General features: G+C 37.4%; 2 long non-coding RNA genes across 2 annotated transcripts; one reads left to right on the forward strand and one right to left on the reverse strand.

The window, feature by feature from the left end:
• Nucleotides 1-1,783: 1,783 nt before the first annotated feature.
• LOC138857786 (uncharacterized) lies at nucleotides 1,784-9,786 on the reverse strand. The gene is made up of 3 exons (XR_011396967.1): nucleotides 8,108-9,786; nucleotides 4,791-8,048; nucleotides 1,784-3,159 (listed from the first exon to the last, which is right to left on the reverse strand). It is a non-coding gene; the product is annotated as an uncharacterized lncRNA (long non-coding RNA).
• Nucleotides 9,787-10,001: 215 nt separating this feature from the next.
• On the forward strand, nucleotides 10,002-10,969 carry LOC118681115 (uncharacterized). Its single transcript, XR_004976753.2, has 4 exons — nucleotides 10,002-10,127; nucleotides 10,219-10,426; nucleotides 10,702-10,758; nucleotides 10,829-10,969. It is a non-coding gene; the product is annotated as an uncharacterized lncRNA (long non-coding RNA).
• Nucleotides 10,970-13,872: the final 2,903 nt, after the last annotated feature.

A 13,872-nucleotide genomic window follows, 5' to 3' on the forward strand; every position in this document is an offset into this window, starting at 1 on the left:
GAATCGTAATTTTATGTAGTTCACGCGCATCCGTTATTTTACAATAAGATTCTTTAGCGAAATCGTACTTTTGCTCGGTTTCTGTCGTGTATTTGTAGCGTCGATTTATTCTTTAACAGATTATTCTTTTTAAAATTGTCGAGTATTGCTATAAGTTTCCAATCTCGAAACTATTTATTAGAAAGTTGTCAAAAAAAAAAAATGTTTAAATCAGCTAAAACTTAAAATAATTATAAGAAATGTTTACTAAAAGCATGAAAATATGTAGCTCTTCATCACAAAAGTTTTACCCAAGTTCCATTAATATCTATGTATTTAGAATATGTATAATAGGAATCTAGAAGTTGGTGTGGCGCTTAGACCCATACAAAATAGATAATGACCCACAATAGGAGATCGAACTGTAAATGCAAATCTCATATGAGAGAGTTCCGTGGCGCTAGCACCAACTGTGCAACTACTCACACACATACGCAGACACCCAAAAAGAAGTGTTGCAGGCAATATTAAGTGATTCACGGAAACAATATAAAAGCATCAAATAACAATAACAACAACACAAAAGAATTAAAGCACACATCAACGAAACGTGCTTGTAAACAAACATACCAACAATGTGAGAGATGAGAATTTCAACGGCGGAAGCTACTTAGCGCAGCAACAACAACAATTCAGAGTTGCGATATTTACTCCAAAAGTCCATTCTCTTACGAAAAGAAAGCCTTAACTGACGACTGTGGTCAGGAGAACGGCGCACGGCGCACGGCGCACGAGGCACACACACACATGCACAAAGCATGAAATTAAATGCAATTTTTGTAATAAAAAGTCTAGCAACATGCCGCCAGTGAAAAGGTACATGCAACATGCTTGCAACACACTAGTGAAAAGTCTGCTGGAGACTGAATACTATTTGCTGGCTCATATGTCCGCTTGCCGGACCGCATTGAAGGTGAGAAACTGGATTTGCCACATTCCAGAACGCGCCCCATTTCTGCAGTTGCAATCAACAGAAGATATGTTGCAAAAGCAAATACAACAACGATCGCTGGACAGCGATAAGAATACCATGGTGGTGGCTCACTGCGTCGCATGCCACAATGTGTCTGTGCAATGAATATTATAAGTAGTTAAACGAAGTGATGGGGTTTGGCTGGACATGAGGCCGGGTGCAGTGGTTTTACTTGAAATGGACTTTGCAATAATGAAGTATCTAAAATGGCATTGTTGTGCTTGTTGTTTTTTGTCTTAATGTTTTCTGACGTCAATTTTACTTTTCCATCTAAACCATTTTACAAAGGAGCCCGAACCAAATTTTTAACACACAACAGGTGCTCTTATGGACTATATCTTGCAGTATTCTAAAGTTATCACGTAGTTCGGCCTTGAATGCTTCGAAGGTAAGGTTGAATGAAAGTCGTTGAGGCATTCAGTAACTGGCCATTTGATAAGCTTTTCAGAAAACTAAAGTAACCTAGATCGCATCCTGAGAAATTCTTAGTATAAAGACTAAGAAGATGTGTAAAGCTTCATATCAGAACTTGATTGTATATTAATTAAATTTTAATAAAAAAATATTTGTAATTACTTTTAATTATTATAATCAAGGTGAAACCAAAAATGTACAGAAGTTAGTGGTAAGGATTGCAGAGGAGTAAAGTAAAGTGAAGTTTATACCATAACTAATAATAAAATAATAGATTTAGAGCAAAGGCAAAGACATTTTTTTTAACTTTTAATTCCATTGCTGTTTGCGTTTTTGAAGTTGTAAATATCTCAATTCGAAAGATAAAATTATGATCAACACTGTCATTTAGTTGCATATAAGATGAAGTCGTGATATCGAAGTAAAAATCGTATAAGAAAGAAAGAACTGACACATTCCAATCCTAATTGCTGCTGAGTCATTTTGGAAAGCTACAAAAACCGATTTTCCCACACCGCAAATTGTTGTTATATAAATGCTCCAATGTTTGAAAGTTAATATTATTTAACGTGTACAAGTTTACTTACGTACCTCCGCTAACGAGTTCATAAAAATCTGTGTGCGTGTGCAAGTGCGTGTATGTGAGCTTACGCTGCCGAGTGCGCATCAGTAAAATGCTTAAGTAGGTCAGTCGCCGACGTCGGCACGTGGGCCTGCTTCCAGACGGCGAGTGGTTATGCGATCGTCAATGCTATTTCTTGAATTCTTACACACACATATGGTACATACATGTATGGCATATGAATTTGCAAACCGAAAGTCACACATCCTCAATCATATCATAAGTTCTCACAAAAGTACACTTTTATTTCTATCCACAACCCCACATATGTGGGAATATTTATATATACGAGCACATATGTTAATCAAGCACTTAGCACAACACTTTGTTCACATTACGCAAAATACAAAAAAGGAGCATTGATATTCGCGAAATTTGAGAGATTGAGCAGCAGAAAGAAAGTTCAGCGAAAAAATGTAAATACTTCGGCGGTGTCTATTTTATTTTTACTTCTTTGTTATTTATTTTTATTTTCATTGTTTGTTTGTGAAACAGGCTGTCACAGCTAAGAAAACCGCTCGCAACGTTCGGAAGCAAAGCTCCAACTGTGGATCGTGTCAATACAATAAAAATAAAAAAGTGTCTAATGAAAAACATTTCATTTCTTCATTTCTATCGCTCACATACATGTGTATGTGTCTGACTGTATAAAGTGTATGTATGCAAACATATACATATGTTGTTGCCTCTTTCACTGCGTCTTATTCAGGCAACAACCACACAAGCGCATAGTGTTCGTGTGTCATGATATGCTTGGTGGGTGCGTGTGTGTGGGTATTCTCTGTAAGATTTTTATTTCGTTTTCTTCCTCTTCTTCTTGGTTTGCCTGTGCAAGTATGAGTGTTTTTTCGCTTTTTCATTTCGCCACATAGCTGTTGTTGTAGTTGTTCGGAAAAGATCTGCGTGTGCTCGCAAAGGGGTGACGGAAGGTGTCGTTTTATATGTATGTGTGTGTGTAAATACATATATATATATATATGTATATTTATATATATGTATGTTATATGTTAAGCTTACCAATCGATGATAGCACCGCCGCATGAAAGTAACAACAACAAGCCACTAAACGGCAACAAGTGAGACCAACAAGCAACAAGCACATTAAATGAAGCTAGAAATAAAAAAGAAATGTGTGTAAATAAAAAAAAAGAAATTAGGTCAACATTCTTTCATTCATTTATTCATTCACTCATCTACTATCTATCTGTCAGTTCATTCGCATATTTCATTTTATCATTGCGCGGAGCTGCCACCAGCTCAGGCCAATACAGAAATACACACACATACACCCATGTCGGCGGCAAATACATGCGTTTATGTGAATGTGTGTGTGTGTGTACATGCAGAGGACTTGGATCTAAGTGCAGCACAGCCATAATTCAGTGAAGTTGCAACAGTTTCCCAGTTATGAGCGTGCAATTGCCACAATGCTAGTAAATAATTTCGATCTTAGAATATACTTAATAAGAGGTATAAATTACCGTTGCCTTGCACCTTGCCGCTCGCAATTTTATTTGTATTCTACTTTTCCTACATCCTTACTAGCTTCTTGAATGCAGATCACAAATAACACAATACGTGGGCTAAAGCGCCAAAAACTATGCAACAGTTTTCGAGAAGCGTTGATATTGAGCTGACGTATAGAGCACTCTCATTAAATGTCACATAAACAATAATTAATTCAAATAATTAACTCTACAAAATATGCTAGGGTTGAATTTCAAGAGTTCCTTTCCATTTTGAAATTATTTAAGCATTACGGCCAGCTTCGGCAAAATGTATTCAGGATATTTGCTTCTAATTTATAAATGGCTCCATTCCCGTTGTCGTTTCTAAGTTGTTGTCGCTTTTATCATCGCTTCGTTTCTTAAAGTGTATCGTAACGCCAAAGAAAAGTTATCGAAATTTTTAATTGAAATGAAGAAAGTATAATAACGACCGATAGCGCCATTGTATCTCTTTTTGCGAATTTAAGAACATAAGAAATAAAACAATCATAATAATAATAACACCTTCTCCTGCAGCACTAGCTTTTTTGTTGCGTACCGTTTTTTTATTTATTTTGAATTTTGGGTCCTTTCATACCTTAAATATATACATACATAAGTGTTAAACACCTTCCTAAAAGAAGATATAAAAATGCAATTTTACAAATTTTACTTAATTTATGCCAACCGTTTTTTCGAAATATCCCTCCAAAATATATAGAAATTCAATGGTTTTATTCACTTTCTTAAATCTTTAGATACGCTAAATTTTCATCAGTAATTATTCATATTCATGTTTTCATATTCACTGCAATCGCGCTCATTTCTATCTCGAACTCAATTACTACAACGCCAAAGAACGACTGTTTCTTTGACGTTATCATAGTCGTTTCAAAATGGGGAACACCAATTTATTTTGGGTAAATGTCGATAACGCCAAAAGGAATGCCACATTTCCGTTTTTATTTCGTTTTAAAACGAAAACGACAACGACAACGGAGTAATGCCGATAAATTACATAGAAATCTACCTAATATATGGATATAGCTGGTGAACGTGTGTATCTGAACTCTCTCATACTCAGGAATTTGTAACAATTTACAAAGCAAAAAAGATTGAATTATAAATTACTGTAGTTGGTCACATGGCACAAACGCCGCAGCAAGTATGAAAAGCGAGTATGTTATTAGTTTTATTAATTTTTGTTTTTGATAATTCTACGCTACAAGTTGTACTACATTGAATAAGTGCTTACCTTACTGTTATTCGTCCAGCCATGTGTGTATGGGCCATATTTGTGTTTGATTATGCCATCGCCAACATCAATTGACTTCATTCTGCTGACGTTATCAATTTTGTGGTCGCCACTCACTGTTAACTTCACTTTATTGCTACACATGCACACAAACACACACACAAATGTCATATACTTGCACACTCTTATTTATGACTTAGTTCATTTTCATTAACCCAAGAAAGTAGAACTTGTGTAAGTTTGTCCAAACATTCCAATAAAATCCCCCGCCACCTTCTCTGCTTCTACCTCATAGACCAACAGCTACGAGCGTCGTTTTTTAACTCGTTCCGTTCGACTGCTTTCGGTTTGCCTTTTAGTTAGTTGCAGTCATTGATCTTTTCAACGAATCGTCTGTGTGTTCGACGTTTTTCGTCTGTAATGTTGTTGTTATTTTCATTCTTTCTCATAATCTGGTTTTGGTATGTAAGTAGCACAAATATTTGTGTGCTAGCACGAGAGTGTGTGTATGTGTGCGCAGCAGTAAACAAGTCCGTTTGTTGACTCTTATTGGCTTGCCATTTCGTCTCCACTACTTATACCAACATACCGATCTACCTGTCCCCCTTCTCCGCCCATTTTAGAGTTATTCGCCTTGACTCGCTGCTTAGGGACTCGACTTGACTTTCAATTCAATGCGGTGGCATTCCATACTGGTGATTGACTTTTGCTGTTTCTGTTTCCATATCTCTTTCGGTCAGTGCGCGCATTGCTGCATTGTAAACTGTTATTCCGGCGTGCAGACATATCGATTACTTTGATTTCTTTGAAATCAATACCCTTAACGGGTGTAACTACTAACATATATACAAGTACATACATCACACACTGCACTTACATATTAAATCGATCGGATTGCGGGCTGCTTGCCTCAAGCAGTTTTATCATTTTAAATACAATTATTTGTGACAAATTTACACTAGCTTTTAGCAAATTCAAGCGAAGAGTTGGCGAATACATACTAAAACCCAGTTAAAAAAAGAAAATTGTAATCTTTATTATTTAGATAGAAATAGATATGAAAAATGATTTCAGAATCTCGTGAAGTGTGTTAATAAAATTTAAAGACTTAGGATTTACTAAATTATATAGCAATCTAAAATGTTTATGCCAGTTAATTCTATATCCAATAATCTAATAAGTTTGATCGAAAATTAAGCTGGGGGCTTACATTACAGATGAGTAATGATCAACACACCATCAACTTTGGGAAAACCTAATCATCAATTAAAGCTTTCAAATGAATTCAAATTCATTGGGAACATACATAAATCCAGCAATTAATGAATTTAATATGACGTATGTATCGCCGAGTGCTACAACCAGAACTTGGCGTGAATCAAGCTTTGCGAAATAAATCTGAAACAATAATGATGAAAGACGAATTCTGTGCGTCAACGTTTTCAGTGCTTTCGGTAAATACAATCGAAAGTCTAGAGATCCTAAACAAATCTTACAAACCGTTAATTTGAAAATCTTTTCCAAATGTTAAGCACAGAAACTTTCAACTTTCTTGTTTTCAACTTTAACAATTGTACGTACCCCACTGCATTTACTCTAATGTTACGTACTTTAATTCATTTTTCATTCCGTACATTCACAGTCTTGCGAAGTTGGCATTTATGCATGCGGCAGTAATGAGAAGCACAAGGCTGCATAATAAAAATTCCAATTCATTTGGCTTCATCATCAGCACCATTATTCAGCAGTACTAGTGAGTGAACAACAACAACAACAAAAAGCAAATTCCATTACTTACAGCATCATATTGATTGTTTTACACAGGCTGACTCTTGCTTGATTGCGCTTAGGTCTGCGCACTTCTGCCAGCAACATAGCAACTCATGCATAGCTGGCTAGAGAACTGGCTAGAGATGGTTCGGCGGTGACTCACGAGTCAGGAATGCTCAATCAGTTTCATTCTGCACACGATCACACACACATTCACACACACCCGCAGACGAGTATTCAAACGTGAACAACACACAAGCACACCCTAGTAACTGGAAAGCGGAGCTGCAAACTAACCACCAGCAGAACTGGCTAGGCAACTACAAGTCAGCAAGTCAGCAAGATCAGTCTCTTTGCATGCCTGCCAGCCTTACTGTCTGTCCATCGTACTGTCATGCATCGCGCTGCTGCTGCAAACATATATATGTGTGAGTGCGCGTGCAAGTGAGTCCGTTTATATGTTGTCGTCAGCCCGCCTGCGAACTGTTTCAGACTTCGTTAGTTTTATATAGAATGGCATGCTTCGTGATGTTGGTATTGTTGTTTTACAGTCGTTGTGCTCGCAAGAATGCAACTAGCAACCAGCAACCAGTTCAAGTCGCGGTAGCAACAAAGGAAGCAAAAACATCAACAATTACGCCTAGCAGTGGTCAATGAATGCCGGAGCGTCTACATTAACCACACACGAGCGCGCTCATAACTGTGCAATAAAAAGCGCAAGATCAACGATGACGAGCAACAACAAACAACTCACGGCATCAGAAACTGCGTGGCGTTGAGTAGAAGTAGCAAGATGAATGAGAACTGTTGAGGCAGCAATGCAGCGAGACAACAACAACTGCATACAAGAGCCGAGTAGCCGCAGCATCCGTGAGTTGTAAGCAGCAGCGACGGAACAACATTCCAGTGTTTTATTGCCAACAGAGTGACTACAACGACAACAACGATGTGCAACGTATGGAGTCGGACGCGCTCTTAATAGACACAAATGTGTATGGACGATTTATATATTTATATATAGGTGTGTATTAGGGTGCGTCTGAAATTATAAAAATTGTACAATTGTTGTTCCTATAGTTGTTTAATTGATGTATAATTTTAATGTTTAATATCTTTTAAAAGTGTTGGCCGCAAAATACATTTAATCCAGTTTTATGCAAATAAATATGTTTTTTCTGTTCTTATTATTATTAATACTATTATTATTAAATTTATTGCTGCCTAAGATTTTAATTTGAAATCCTAAATTTTAAAGTTTCCCTGCCAATTTTAATTTGTGCATAAATCTTAGAATTTCCTTGCATATAGCTGTCCAAATGCAATTTGACATTCCAGAGAAATTTATTTTGCGATTTTAACTTCTCTACCGAATTTCAATTTTTTGGCACAAGAAATTAGCAACCTTGGCTCCAAACCCTTTGCAAACTTTCTTTATTGGCAGCCGCACATTCTTCGAGCCGCTTTCACCGTTTCAGTCGATTTCGAATGCTGAAATAGCAATAAAGCTAAAATTAAATCTAAAAATTTCTCCAACCACACAAACATACCAGCATATGTAAGTAAGTATGTGTGTATGTGCACAAAGCGGTCAAGTAACATTGTAGCGGGTTGGAGAGGCAGCAGACTAGATATAGGCAAGCGAAATCGGAATCCGATGCTATGTTACTACGTACGTCACGCCTAGAGTCTTATTTAACTCAGTCTAGACTCTAGAGTCAATCTCAATGGCGAGATAGATACCTTAACCTTTCTAAATCGTTTTCGTTTACTTATCTTCCACTTATGCATCTGACTGCCGCGCAAGTAAGTAAGTATTGTTGATGTTGCTGTTGTTGCTGTTGCTGCTGTCGTACTTGCTGATTTTCAAGCGTTTGTTTGTATTTCTGTTCAAGTTGGTTGGTTTGTTTGTTTCATTGTAAGTTTGTGGAATGCTGTCCAGCAAGATCGCAGATTTATTTTCACACAAACACACAGCCACACATACAAATACTTGTGCAAACATATTGCACCTACACATGAACGACTTTAGTTGCACTTTCAGGAGATCCTCAATCTTATTGAACTCTTACGTAACACTTAGGCTCACCGAAAAATTGCTAATATAGTAGAAAATTAACAACCACTAAATATTGATCTGAACCCAGCAACGAAAATGAAAAAAATACTTAAAAATTAAGGGTCGTTTAAATTCAGTTACTCAAAATGTACTCCACAATATGTTCAACGGTACTTTTCAATATGGTAAGTTCACTCCTTCCACACATCTGTTCACATATTGCAACATTACCCAACACTTATCCACGTCATGTTACACCTGTAGTCCTCATGCATCCTGCATCCTGCTCAGCTTGCTCACTTACAACTAACCACGCACATATTTACATACTTATAAGCAATACATACATTTCCAATTTGCACTTCCTCAAATGCAGTAACATTAACATGTGTGAAGTTTTCACTAAAACATACATGCTGGTTCATTTCTAGGCACATTTGAGTCAGTATTTAGTACATTTCATTTAAGAAATTCAAACGTCACGATCATTTAACACCACTTAACTATTGCTGTTCTTGCGTTATAATTCCTTTGGATCTATAAGTATGCGAGTGTATAATTTAAGACGTTGTTGTTACGACACAGTTCATTCCGTAACTGTTAAATGCTGTTGGTGTTAGCGTCGGCTGTGGCCAATATGTTCCACGTTGCAGCAACAACTGAATTTTACTGAATGAAAATGTTTCTTTTCTTTCATTCAATCATTCTTCGTCCGTGCTCTTTTCAATATCATTCGCTCAATATACTGTTTCATCGCGCATTTGCCCATGCCCATGCGTTGTCTACAAACACATTTTGTATTTTGCGCTTGAACACTCGTGGTGTCTCAGTTCTCAACTCCTCATAGCCATAACATACACAGGCACATACTTGTATACAAATAAAACGATGGTCTTCGACTTTATACCTTCTTCCAAACGGACAGAAACTCTCCCTGGTTTTACTCTCATCGCCTCTCTCTCGCTCTCACTCTGTGTCTCCCTCTCTTTACAGAAATCTTGAAGGTAAACCTGACTTTTATCGGTTTGTCTCAATCGTCTATCGTAAAAGATACGCTAGAGAGGAGTAACAGCAAGCCTGACTTTTCACAGCGAGTCAAATGCTTGAGAGGCGATTTTCAAGTTCAGTTCATGTTGCAGTTACATTCGATATTCGGTTTTCAAGTTTTAAGGAGGCTATCACGGTAACCACACTGACATATAATTATTTGGGAATATTTGGGAAATAGTGCGAGTCCGATTAAAATGTGATTACTCATTGAATTATGTAGGGAAACAACTTCGAATTTTTGTGTATCTACGAGTATCTCTGACATATTTGCTGATAATAAGCAACTGATCAGTTACATTGACTTAACTGGAGCCAACCACTCGAAAATCCGATATAGCGAAACTGAATAACTCATAGCTTGATGATCGAAGTAAGGAAGAGGAGGCAGGAGGAGAACGTGATAGCTAGCGGTCACTCGAAAGGGCTATTGCAAAACACACCATACAAACCAAGTACGGAAGGTAAAATGCAATAATAAAGACGGGAAAATATCCGCTCATTCTATCAACACTCTCACATGAATGCCTAAGTGACTTTCTCTCTGCTCTTCAGTCGCCTGCTCAATGTCTCGGTTGCCATGATGGTGGATAGCCTTCGACATTCGACGTTGTAACCGTTTTACTTGAGAAATTCATTTTAGAAGTTACAAAACCGCATTCCACACCGAATGCGCCTGACAGATATACTCGCACTCATATACACACACATACGCTCGGGTTTACATGAAGCGTTTGTGCAATGTGCATATACAGACAAAACGGTATGTAGGTAATAAGTCGATGTGGTCTAAGTGTGTATGGTGTATGCGTTGGACGATTTTATGAATTAATAGTTGAAATGCCTCAATTGTATGTATGCTTGTGTAGTCGTGTCTACTTATTTGGTACATATGTACGTATGCACATGCACATGCATATAGTGTATAGTACATACGTACATATAATATATGACATGACTTTGTTATTTGGTTCGGCTTCATTTTTGTGTCTCTTTCATTGTTTTTGTTGTTGTTATTGTTATTGTTTTTGTTCGCAGTATCAACGTTTGGCGACGGGCTTATTGTGAACATTTTCAAGTGATGACGCTGTTGTCGTAAGTGTTTTGGAATTTCATGTTTGTAATCACATTTTACACTGTTGTAAAACGTTTTTTTATTTCACAGTACCTTCATGCCTATGTCCATATGTATACCAAATGTAAATATGTGTACACACGGACAGGTATACGATTGGTTTCTCTGAAACAGAGGAATTTGTCATTGAATATTAAAAAATGTGGATTTTTTGTTTTTAAATCTTACAAAATAAACCTAAAATCAACTTTATGTGGGTTTGATTGTTTGTCATTGCGGCATTTGTTTCTCATTATTAAGGCATGCCACCTTTGTTGTTGGCCAGTATGGAGGTCATCGTCAGTCTAAATCAATTGAAGTGATGTCAAACGTATACACATACATATGTATGTGTGTACGCACTTGCGTGCGTGTGTGCCGCAATGGAAGCATACGATTAGACATGCAATGATGTGTAGTCATGTGAAATGTATGTTTGCAGTGTTACATAATTATGCATATTTAGAACACATTATCTACTCTAGATAATACTATTTGTACACAAGTCCTTGACGGATGTACATACATATAAATGAATTTATTCCTTTACTTTTGCTTCCTTATGCAAATATTTTTGTTACCTGTTAATCTTCATCACCAAAAGTATTATTCATTTAATTAAAAATGCAATTTGGGTCAGAAATTAACAAAATTTTACGATATATTTAATTACGAAAATTTTACGGTATCTCATGCTTAATCCAAATATGATTTGGTATATTCCGTTGAATTGTTGCCGTAAGCAGTTGAGCAAGTTTGAGGCTGTGCGAAAACTTTCGAAATAACTCATACGCCCCCTCCCCCACAGTCGATTGCATGCACAATATGTACATATGTATGCACGCGTACAGGGTTGCCACTAATATTTATGTAGTTAATGGTCAAATTACATTCCATATTCTATTTCCTAAAAACTATTGTTATTGCGTTATCTTAGAGCAGAAAAAATTGAGCAAATATTATATGTATATATGTATGTACGTATGTGCATACAAGTATATACTAATATGATAGATATGCACGTCAATAGACTTAACTGACAGTAATCGCGTTTCCTAAGTACCTGTGGCGCCAACAAGAAATACGTCTGCTTTAGTGTGTGTGTATGTGTGCGCTCATAGATAGGAATGTTTGCATGTTGGTTATAATAATTGGCAGAAAGGCATTTTCACTCGAAATCTTATCTGCGCATGTTTTGCTTTTGTGTAGCGGTTCGGACTTCATTTTCAAATGACCGACTTGCCACGCACATCAAGCGTTTCTCATGTGACAAGAATGTTATAAATTTGCAAGTGATTGCGGATTGGAGGTGTGATCGGTTAGTGTCGTTTAACCAGACGGACGGTGGAATATTGACTCATGTGATTTACGTAAAATATTATATACAAGTACATATATATCGGATGAACATGAAATGCGTGAAGTAAGGTTGCGATATCTTAACGGTATTGAAAGTATTAAAGTCTCATACACATATGTGTAGCTAAAATGTGTATATGATATATTCGTATGTGTGTATATTCAAAAGGTGTTGCTCAAATAGCTGATAGTCACATTCTAAGAACTTCAAATGGAAGGTGTATTAAATGCAGTGAACTAGACCGATGTTATATATGTTATATACATACCTAAAGTTATTGAAAATAAGTCAAAGGTCGAAAGTAAATCCCGGTAGGGATTGCCCAAAGATTCCGGTGTCTGTCACATTACTGGAGACTGAGATTCCTGTGCGGACACACGGATCGTTTCGGTACTGCGCCGCATCGGTTGACTCAGGACCGATACGAGGACATTCTTTAAATGCCTCAGTTTGGACATACATTCGGCAACTGAGAGAAAGATCACACCGCAAAAGGTTGTAGTAAAGACCCTCTGTGTGTGCTATGCCCACAAGTTGGAAATAAGCACCTGACTGGTAGTTAAAGCTGATTAGCATACAAAACGGCTGTTGGAAAAGCTCAGATGAATGACAAAAACTGCATCAAATCTCGACCATCAGTACTTCTTAACAACGGAAGCAAACCAACTTTTAATAAAGGCAGGGCGTTGTCCTATATTAACCTCTCTTTTGTAAGCTAATCGATAGTTTCACATCATGGCTAGTTTCCGAAATTCCTCTATACGCAAAGTGACCACCGAACCATAACGTTCGAAATAAATCCGCGATATATGCAAAATCCCTGTAGTACTATGCTCAAAAGTATGACAAAACGATGGAAGACAAAAGCTTGCGACCTAGAAATGTTCAAATATACCATTGGCCAAATCAATAAAGACACACAAGATAATGCACAGAGCCCAACAAAGAACATAACGAAATCACTTACAATGGTCTGCTGTGCCGCAATGCCACGAAGGAAGAACGGCGTAAACAAAGCACCCTTGTACTGGTGGTCCGAAGAAATCGCTAAGAACTGAATGCTTGAGGTTTCGACGTAGGCACACGCGGGCTAAAGAAAGACGCGACTTTGAGGAGCTCTTTACCAATTTCTGGAAAAAGCGGAAAGAACTACATAAAGCGATAGTCAAGAGTAAAAAAAATGATTTCAACTTTCTTCTTTCACGGGTAGAAAATGACCCTTGAGAAAAAGCTTATCAAGTAGTGATGAAGAAGGCCCCCTATATCTCTTATAATCTTGCGTGAGGTAGTTCATGCCCTATTTCAAAATTGGCTCGAGACCGCTGGCTTAGAACTAGCAACACACAAAACTGGTGCTAATGAGTAGTCGAAAGAAAGTTGAGACCATTGAGGTCAGCATTGATGGGCACACCATAAAATCAAGCCCTCACCTCAAAAACTCTGAAGTCAACCTGGACCACAGACTCTCATTGAAACAGCACCTAACCGCCACCTATATAAAATTGGCGCGGTCTGTGTTGGCAATCGCTAGGATAATGCCCAATACGCGGGGCCGTAGACAACAGGTGAGGAAGCTACTGACATGTGTCAGTAATTCAATAATTTTGTATGCGACGCCAACTTGGCTACCAGCAACAAAATATAATTCTTATGTGAGAGGAGTGGTTTCAGCACACAGACTAGCATCACTAACAACTTGCTTTGCGTTTAAAACTCTATCAGATGATGTAATAAG

The sequence above is a fragment of the Bactrocera oleae genome, chromosome 6 (genome assembly GCF_042242935.1).
Source record: "Bactrocera oleae isolate idBacOlea1 chromosome 6, idBacOlea1, whole genome shotgun sequence".
Taxonomy (NCBI): Eukaryota; Metazoa; Arthropoda; class Insecta; order Diptera; family Tephritidae; genus Bactrocera; species Bactrocera oleae.